Genomic DNA, 11,049 nt, shown 5'->3' with positions numbered 1-11,049 from the left:
ATTAGGCCAACATAGGGCTATAAATAATCATTGTTAGGTCTTAGTTTCAGATAACTTTAGAGGGCTGAAAGAATTAATTAGTTTTGCATATTTTTTAGCTTAAAATTATTCATTATTTATATATACACTTTTTTGGGCAAGCAATCTTCCACCCAGGTGGTAGCCACAAATGCCTTCATGAATCTCTCGCGTCACATACTCAGCCTCTAACGACACCAGACATCATAATAGTGGCTTTGAGAATCCTTTTTTATACAATACACCCTCTAAAAGAGTATACCTAAAAATTGTATAACAATAAATCGCTTTAAGTTGCTATGCAACCAAATAGTTTAATGGCTAATAAATCATTATCCAGTTATCTAGTTCATAGACTTAAATTATTGAGATATGTGTAACATATAACACAGATATACATACCTCATAGCTTCACGTTGTAATTTTGCTAGCTCTTTTTTATCTGAGTAGTCATTTATTCCCTGCAGTACGCGAACTATAGAAGTCATCCATGTGTCTTCTTGATCTATAGTATATACTTGGAGTGCATCATAACTTGGGGTTTCCCTATGTTCTAACAAAATATTTCCCCTTTGTTCAATGAAAATAGAATATGCTAGCTTGGATAGAGCGTCTGTTCGTGTGTTATCGCTCCTTGAGACTTGTTTTATTTATATATTATCAAAATCTACTAGCAATTAGGTTGCAATTGAGTAGTACTTCTCCAACCGTGACTCCTTGACCTCATACTCGTTGTTCAACTATTTGGTGACCAACTGGGAATTGGTATGAACAACAAGCTTTCTCGCTCCAAGCTAGCAAGCTAACTATAACCCTGATACCAACCTTGTACTCTACAGCGTTATTAGATGCCTGAAATCCAAAAGAGAGTCCATATTGCCAATCATTTCCTTCGGGATCCACCAAGAGTACTCCTACTTTTGATCTAATCTTCACCATTAACATAAACCATCCAATCTTTTGATTTGTCAGGGGTTACAGTTTCTTCTTGTGGCAGACTAACTACTATGCTGAATGTAACAAATGAAACAAAAATTTTAGTACAAATAGGAAATTTGTCATAAGTCATTACAGAGGTAGCGTAGTGGACCAAAGACTTCCATTGAGACTTGAAGTGGATTATAGTTCAAATTTATTCTTTTTCATTATGTAGTATAGAGTTTATTATTTATCAATTGGGTTACCTAAGGAATTGGTAGGTGCCTCAAACGAACATTCAACCATGAAGTCAGCCAAAACTTGCCCATTTATCGCAGTTTGCGGTGCAAACTCTATACCAAACTTGGCAAGCTCTATATTCCATTTAGTCACTCTTCCAGAGGTGTCAGGTTTAGACAAAAGTTCTTTAATAGGCTGGTTCATCGCGACTACCACGAGTTGGGCTTGGAAGTATGATCGCAACTTGTGAGCTACAGTAATTAAAACAAAAATAAGTTTTTCAACTCTCACCTACCTGATTTCACCATTTTGCAGCACCTTACTGATGTAGTATATTGGGAACTATCGAACACCCTCTACCCTGAGCAAGACAACTGCCACAGTTTCTTTAGACGTAGCGAGGTATAAGTACAAGGTCTCTCATTCACAAGGTGACATTAGTAATACAGGATATATGAGATACTCTTTGAGCTATCCAAAAGCTATTTGGCTTTCCTCTGTCTAGGAAAAAGATATGCGCAGGGACTTGAAGTAAGGTAAGCATTTGTCAGTCATCCATGGCGCAAATCTGTTGAGTGCGACCACCATTTCAATCAACTGTTAGATATCCTTTATTCTCTTTAGAGGGGGCATTTCCAAGATGGCTTGAATTTCTGTAAGGTTCGTTTTAATTCCCTTCTCCGAGATAACAAAGCCTAAAAATTTGCTAGCCCTAACCCCGAAGGCGCACTTATCCAGGTTTAGCCTCATCCAGTAGGCTCGCACTACTGCAAATGCTTCTGACAAATTATCAACATGCTCAGCGAGAGTGGAGCCATTCACTAACATGTCATCGACATAAACCTCAACACTTCACCCGATCTACTCTCTGAAAATTCTGTTCACCAATCTCTAGTAAATTGCACCTGTATTTTTCAAACCAAAAGGCATCACACGATAGCAAAATAAACCTTCTTCTATAACAAAAGTTGTTTTCTCTTGGTATTTGGGAGCCATGAAGATCTGATTATATCCAAAGAAAGCATCCATAAAGCTCAAGAATTTGTTACCAGAGGACGCATCAACAAGTTTGTCAATCGAAGGAAGGGAAAGCTATCTTTGGGACAAGCCTTATTGAGATTAGTAAAATATATCCACATTCTCTATTTACCACTCGCCTTCTTCACCATTACCACATTCGAGATCTAATCTGGATATTTGACTTCCCTGATGAATCCCGCAGCCAACAGCTTCATGACTTTCTACCTTACAGCCTCCACAACCTGCGGTGCAAACGTCTCCTCTTTTGCTTCACGGGTCTGGCTTCAGATAGAACATTCAACTTGTGTATAATTACCTGAGGATCCACCCCTGGCATATCTGTAACGAACCAAGCAAAAATGTCAGTATTCACTCTTAAGAAATAATCAAATTTTCCTTTTCCTCACTTGTCAACACAGACGAAATTCTAACCACCTTATTTGTACTACCACTGAAAAGATAAAAAGTTTCCATAGCCTTGGTTGCTTCTAGCTTCTTAGCTCACTCCTCGCATCTGTTATCCAAGCTATCCAAATCTAACAACTGAACATCTAGCTTAGGCTGCTGTGAACCCTACCATCACTATTCTTGTTTATGAGTCTGTTGTACCAATAACATGTGACATTGTCTGGCTACTCTTTGATCCGGTTACATGTAACCCACCCCACTCTTAGTGGGAAACTTTATTTTTTATACAGAAAGTAGGCACTATTATCCTTGCCATCCTCATGATCGGGCGTCCAAAGATAGCATTATAAGCCATAGGATGATCCACCACAAAAAACTAAACATACTCCGTAGTGGTGTGCTAGCCATCTCCCAAAGTTACTGGCAATGTAATAGAGCATTTTACTTCGATGAGGTGATTCACAAAACTATACAATGGGCTCGCCTTCTTCAGTGTCTTCTCCTTCAATACTATTTTCTAAAAATTATCCCAAGTTAGAACCTCAATGGTGCTCCCACTATCCATAAGAATCCTTTTCACCTCAAAACCGATAATTGTTACTGTCATTACCATAGGATCGTTGCCATCTTTATCACATACTAACTTTTTATCCTCATAAGTGAAGTCCACCTTCCACCTTTCTTGCTGGCGCGACCTCTTGGGTAAACCGATAGATATGATACCCTTGAGGTGTGACTTCCTCTTAGTGTTAAAGGTCACCCACTCTTCATTTGTTCCAACTATTACATGGATGGTACCCCTAACCTTCTATTTACCCTTAAGATCACCCCGCGAACTCTGAACTTGTTGGGAAACACCCTGATCAACAAACTCGATGAGCTCATCGTTTCTCATTACTTTCTTGATGGCATCCTTTAAAGTGAAATAGTCTTCGGTCTTGTGCCCAACATCATTGTGGAAGGCACATTTGTCTCTCCAGTTAGATCTCCATGTATTGTGCCTCATTGGAGATGTCTTAGGCAGAATTCTAAGACTTTTTACCTAGTTCAAAATGTAAGTGTGAATAGCGTTCAAAGGAGTATAAACTTCGAACCTGTAGAGGGGGTTGTATCTCTTGGTATGCTCTAATTAAGATCTCTGAGGAGTCCTAGGAGAATCACTTTACGCTTGATTTTTTTGTTGTCCATCACCTCTCGCTTGCAACGATTGGTTAAGAGGACCCTTCTTGTTACGAGCTTCCTCACGATTTTTAAATTGCCTGTCTTCCCTCTAAAAAGTGCCACGTGATGCCTTCTTGATCTCATCTGCTTTTGCAAACTTGTGGGCGTGCTCATACAAAACAACCAGACTCTGCAATATGTTATCAGGAAGTGAGTATTACACGTGATCATTTTGTACCCTTATTATGAAGGCATCAATAGCCCATTGATTGTCCAAATTCTTCGTGTTCAGAGTCACTACATGAAACCGCTTAACATAATCTTGGAGGGACTCACCCTCTTTCTGTTTGACCGACATCAGTCCCTTATGTGTACTTATGATCGCTCTCTGGGCTCTGAATTTCCATAAAAACATTTGTCATAACTGAGAAAAGCTTTACATTGAGCATTTGGGAAGGGATAAATACCAGTCCTTTGCACTTCCTTTAGGTGTCATGGAAAAAGCCTTACATTTTACTGAATCTAATGCTCCTAATATGTTCATGTAATCATTTTACTGCATCAAGTGGGCTCGCGGGTCCCTTCTCCATTCAAACATATTCTTTGAGACCTTAAAATCACGTGGCAAGTACATCGCTGCTATCTCCGAGGCCAATAGATTGTTAGAAAAAAATAGCCAATCCATGTCTTGAGATTTAGGGTGCAATGCTCTAACATCTCGTTGTTGTTCATCCATTGCACTTTTCCATTCTCTTGCATTCATGCCCAGAGCTTCTTCTTTCACATTCATATTGTCATGAAAATTAGAAGTGTCAAAGTTTACCTTCCTTCTCAACTCCTTATTATGTTTCAATAATGCCTAGAGCACATTTTAGTAAAATCAGAACAGTAGTTTTGGGACCACAATTCTGACGGGTAGATTATTTTTTATTATTTTAATATCTATGGGATAAAATTAAAGTCGTATTAAAATTTCGTTAAGAAATTTTGATGTTTGTTTGATTAATTAGGTAAAAAGGACTAAATCATAAAAGATGCAAAAGTTGAGTTCTATTAGTTAAAAGGGTCAAATGGCTATGAAACTTTAAAGTGAATGGACTTAAATAGTAATTGTACTATTTTTAAAGTTAGTGGACAAATATGGACATAATTTAAGTGAATTTTAATGTTAATAACAAAATTTAAAGTAGTAATTTTATAATTAAAATTAAACTAAAACAAAGAAAAGATGGTATTGTCTTTCTAAATGGTTTTTCCCTGTCGAAAGATTGAAGAGAAACACTATTTTTGGTGCTTTGAAGGTTCGGCTAACATTGTTCTTGCGTGTTAGTATTTTTGAGATCAGGATAAACCACATACGGACCTAGATCGAGGAAAAACAAAAGCTTCGGATTAATTCAACCTAATTTTTATTCCCCTAGTCATCGAGGTAAGTTCGTATGAACGGTTAACGTATTAATATTATTTAAATTGAATGTTATTATGTTAACTATAATATGAATGGATTGATGTATAAACCTATCAATACTATGACAAATATAAAGTCCCGATTGAACCTTAGGAATTCTTAGGATACGAATGACATTTCATTAGGGATTTTATGTTTCGGGTGTTGGGCTTAAATGTCCTACCGATGGTTGAGGTCCTGCATTTGTTGTGGATACTCTACAGCTCATGTGAGCAGCATCGTGTAGCTTACATTTCGACCCACAGCTCGTATGAGCAGGCCCATTTCATAGCTTATGTGAGAAATGATGTAAAGGAAAGGTTAAGGTTATATGCAAGGCACACTTCGTGTGAGCTTTCCCGTGTATCCGATGAAATTCTAGATGGTTCAACGGGTAAGAAGTAAGATTGAAATGGTAAGTTCCCAAATGGAATTAAGCGTAATATTATGGAAAGAAGGCATGAACTAAATGATGTATTTCAGATAGAAAATGACTTATCTTATGTTTAGATCATTTGAATTATGTACAAGTATGCTAACTTGTGTATTGAATGGTGAGGTATAGGCTTATGCCAAGCTTATGGTTGGATTATATTACACTTATGCTTTATATTATGCAAATGAAATAGTAAGGTAAGTTTTTAATTTATATGAGTTTACTAAGCATTAATTGCTTACACAGTTTCTTTCTAATGTTTTATAGATTATCAGAAGCCAAATTTGGTTGGAAGCTGATCGGAGATTTTATCACACTATCCAGGAGACATTTCGGTAGTTTTTGAACGTTTTGGCCAAGGTTTATAATGACATGTATAGGATGAATTGTATTGTGCTTTGATAAATGTTTAGTTGGTATTTTGGCATGTATAAGTTTTGGAAGTTAACTTAGTTGGTACCATTTGATGCCTTGTCAAATTGTGTCATTTTGGTTATCTTAATATGCATGTTTGTATGGCTCTTTATGGTAAGTTTGGAATAGAATATCAATGGTCATATTTGTGGTATGTTTTGATGAGTATTGAACTAGAACATGATGCTTGGATTGTTGTATTTTTGACATGTTTAGGTAGGTGATGTTTGTACGTGTTTGAGGTGCCTTTGAATGGCATATTGGTTAGTTGTATTAGAACTTTGAAATGGCATTTTGGTGTATGTTTTGGTAATGTTTAGGTTTCCTTGAAGTATGCTTAAATGGGTTGAAAGGTCAGGTATGATATGGACATGGAAATGGTTTGCTTTTAGGTAAATTTGGGTCCACATGGCCTGAGACACGAGCGTGTGACTCAGCCGTGTAAGACACACGGCCTGGCAATACGGACGTGTGTCATTTAATGATATATTAGGTTAAATTCAGTGAGTTACACGGTCTGGCACACGGGCATGTGGGGCAACTCAGAGAGTTACACGGCCGTGTGACCCTACTCAGAGAGTTACATAGGTGAGGACACGAGCTGGGACATGACCGTGTGTCCCTAGTTTGAAGGTTGCATGGTCTGAGACACGAGCGTGTGTCTCAGCCGTGTGAGGCACACGGCCATGTGACCCTTTGTCTAAAATTCTGTGACTTTTTCCTAAACTTTTCAAATTGTTTCAAATAGGTCCTGAATTGCTTTTAAGTTATTTTTAGGGCATCGAGGGCTCAACTTAAGGATAGTATGCATGATTTAGAACAGTTATGATATGATTAAAATGTTGAATAGTTTGAAGTTTAAATGTTTTTTATTGTACGGTAATGCTCTGTAACCCTATACTGGTGACGAAAACAGGTTAAGGCAGTTACAGTAGCGGACTTTATCTTATTCCTGATCATGTCCATTGGCAAATAGATCATTGAGTGATTACCTTCCAGCCATTCTATCAGCCTTTGTTTAGCCTTGATAGTTCCTCTGATTTTCTCGCCATTTCTACAGACTCTATCATTTCTTTACTTTGTATTATTTATTCTATTTATTCTTAATGTTGATTTTTCCTTTTACCATGTTTCTACAAGGTAGTTTTTCTACCTACCCTTTTACTGATCCTTGAATATTTCCCCCTAGACGACCATTTCTATTTTATTTAGTCCATGGCGGGCTCCTCCTCTTACCATAGTCCCAAAGGAATTTTTGACATCCCAACTGTTGGGATAACTTATTGTGGTTTAGCTCAGATGGGTAACCTGACATGAATTTATGTTCAGTTCAAACGAGCAACAAATGTGGTTAGTATTAGTGTATTCAAGTTCATTTACTGAGTTTCATCCGATAATACTATTAATATGAAAAGAGAAAACGAGATGACACAAGATGTATTTGATGATCAAATATGGTATTAGTGAATGATTTGAATATAAAGCTTTGGTATACATGTAAGATTACTTATATGATTTGAATTGGTATTGTAACAACCTATTTTTCAGTGGTGTTTGAAGCAGTGGTTTTGGGGCCACAGATCCAACAAGCAAGCTCGTAAATATTATTATTTAATACTTATGAGTCAATTGTAGTATTAAAATAAATTTTGAATTGGCAAATTATATTATTTGAATAAATCATTAGGTTCAAGTGGTATGACCCTAAAGTTAAATGGTTTTAGAAAATGAGGTATTGGGGCCTCATTTCTATAAACCGAGTCATAAATATTTTATTAAATATTTACAAAATATTATTAAGGTTTTATTAAAGTTTCGTTAAGAAATTTTAATGTTTAGATAGTTAATTAATTAAAAAGGACTAAATTGTAAAAGCTACAAAAGTTGATTTCTATTAATTAAATAGGTCAAATGGTTATGAAAAGGTGAATTGTTGGACTAAATTGGTAATTATACCTTATGGCTTGGTGATGGATGGTTTTAGACATTATTAGATTATTTTAAAGGTTAATTTTTAATGGATAAAATTGTAATTAAACTAAATAATAACTAAAACAAATAAAAAGAAAAGAAAAAATTAGTATCATCTTCCTTTGGTTTAGTAGCAGCCGAAATCACCATGGTTTTAAGCTTGAGAATCGACCAAGCTTCTATTTCATGCATGGTAAGAGTTTTGATTTCTGTTTTCAATGATTTTTATGTTTTTAGGCTTATATTAGCTTAATCTAGCTAATCCAGGGGGTTAATTTGTTAAATTTTCAAATGTTATGGAATGTGTCATTAATGAATTTGAGATGTTCTTGAATTTTATGGTGGAATCTTAAGCTTGGTTGCTAGATAGGAGTATTTTGTAAAGTAATTTTTGATAATTTTAATGTTTAAGGACTAAAATTTGAATTTAGTAAAAGTAAAAGGACTTGTTGTAAATTAACAATAAATATGGGCTACAATATGATTCCAAACAATTCAGCTAATCATGAAATTGAATAATAATGATGAATTTGCATGTTTTGGGCTTGGGGACTAAATTATAAAAAATAAAATATTGGGGGCAATTTTTTGAATTGAATGGAATTATTATTTTAGATTAAGAACGAATAGAAAATCGAGGAGAAGAGAAAATTACCAAATAGCCCATCTATTTAGTTGTTGCTGCAATTTAGTCTAGTAAGTTCATATGAACTGTAATCATTATAATATTAATTAAATTAAATGTTTACCATGTTGTTTTTAATGTAAATGAATCAATATATATTTGAACGTATCCATATTACGATGAATTGATAGATATCGAGTCCCGATTGAACCTTAAAAATTCTTAGGATACAAATGACATGTCATTAAGGATTTCATGTTTCGGGTGCTGGTATTAAATGTCCTACCAATGGCTGAGGTCCTGCATTTGTTGCAGATTCTTAACAACTTGTGTTAGCAGCATCGTGTAGCTTACATTCTAACCCACAACTCATGTGAGCAGGCTCATTTCACAACTCGTGTGAGCATTGATGTAAAGGAAAGGTTACGGTTATATGTAAAGGCACAATTCGTGTGAGCTTTCCTGAGTATTCGATGTAATTCTAGATGGTTCAATGCGTAAGAAAAGGAATGAAACGGTAGATGACTTAATAGAAAGGTTCATAACGGTATGAAAAGGTTGATACTTATGTAATGTATCTTATGAAATCTATTTATGTTATAATTGAGTTTATATGATGGTTAATGAATCTACTAACACGTGAGCTTGATGATACTTGAATAGGCTTATATTAAACTCATGGTATTGGAAACAGTAAGTAATCAAATGGAATTAAACATGATCATATGGTAATGATGATGAATTTAATGTTATGTTTATATATATATGGTTGATTTAATATATATCATGAACAAGTATGTTAACTTGTGAGTTTGATGGTGTTATATAGGCTTTTATTAAGCTTATGACATTGGTAAAGGTTTATACTTATTCTATAAGGTTTATTATTGAAATGATATGTTAAGTTTAAAGTTTATACGGGCTTACTCAGTATTCATTGCTTACATAGTTATTTTTCTTTGCTTTACAGATTATCGAAAGCTCGATCGATTGAAAGTTCGTCAGAGATCTATCACACTATCCAGTGTTCAATTAGATATTTTTTGAGTAATTTGGCTAAGGTTTATAATGGCATGTATAGGGTAATTTGTAATGTCATTATGATGCATGTGGTAATGGTGTTTTGGTATGTATAAGCTTTGGAAAGCTATGTTGGTTTGGTACACCTTGATGTCTTACCAAGTTATGTGATTTTGGTTACTTTAAAGTGCTTGTTGATTTGGTTCTCTAGGCATATTAATGATGATTTGAAAATGGTTACTTGTGACATGTTTTAGTTCATATTTGAACAAGGTTATTATGTTTGGAAAATGACAATATTAACATGTATAAGGTGGTTATAATGGTGCTTTGATGAATATGTAAATGGTAATTTGGTATGTTTGTGAATTGATGTTTAAGTATGGTTGATGGACTTATAATGCTTGATTAGGTAAGTCCTTTTAGTCATTTTTTGCTAATTGATGTGTATGGCATTTTGGTATAAGATGTTGATTTGGAAATGGCCAATTATGTTGTGTTTTAAGCATATAATAGAAAGATGTCTTTATGCATGGAATTAGGTAATGTTCACATGTTTTGGTAAATGTTGTGTTGCTATAATTGTGGTGCATTTGAATGACATATTGGTTAGTTGAACTAGGATCTTGAAAATGGCATCTTGATGTATGTTTAGATGATGTTTAGGTCCCTTTAAAGTGTGCACAAATGGATTGAATATTTATGCATGAAATGGTTTTGAAAATGTTTGATTTTAAGTAAATTTTGGGTTCAAATGGTCTGACGACACGGTCGTGTGTCATCTGATGTTTCCTTTAAGATGCAAGTCAGTAAGTTACATGGCCTAGCACATGGGCCCAACTGTTTGGCGACATCACTACGTCGACCTTAAATTTTCAAAACTTTACAATTTGGTCCTATTCCGTACTCAAGTCAACAAAAAAGCTTTCTTAAGCTCGATTAAGGCTCAGATTCAATTGTGTATCATAATGAGAATGTGTTTATGACATGATTGAATGTTTGATTGATTTATTTACAGTTTATTTGACAATAGTTGCTCTAGCAATGACTATAGTATCCTGTAACTCGGACCCGGCGAGGGGTGTTACAAGAAATATTAGTAGAGGTGAGAAAAATTCGATGAAAATCTACTAAATCAACCGAACCAATCAAATTCGGCATTTTTCGATTCGGTCTTGGTTGATTTCAGTTTTAGCTCAGTTGCAGTGGTCAGTTAACCCATGTAATTTTGGTTCGGTGTCGATTTTGGATTTCAATATCGTTTTAACTGATAAAACTAACTTTAATACACATATTAAATCATATATCATATATATTATAGAAAAGATGAGAGCATATATGAAAACTTTGAATTCTGAGATAGTTCTTTGA

The sequence above is a fragment of the Gossypium hirsutum genome, chromosome D12 (genome assembly GCF_007990345.1).
Source record: "Gossypium hirsutum isolate 1008001.06 chromosome D12, Gossypium_hirsutum_v2.1, whole genome shotgun sequence".
Classification (NCBI taxonomy): domain Eukaryota; kingdom Viridiplantae; phylum Streptophyta; class Magnoliopsida; order Malvales; family Malvaceae; genus Gossypium; species Gossypium hirsutum.
The sequence above is the reverse complement of the archived record's forward strand: the minus strand, read 5'-3'. Positions refer to the sequence as shown.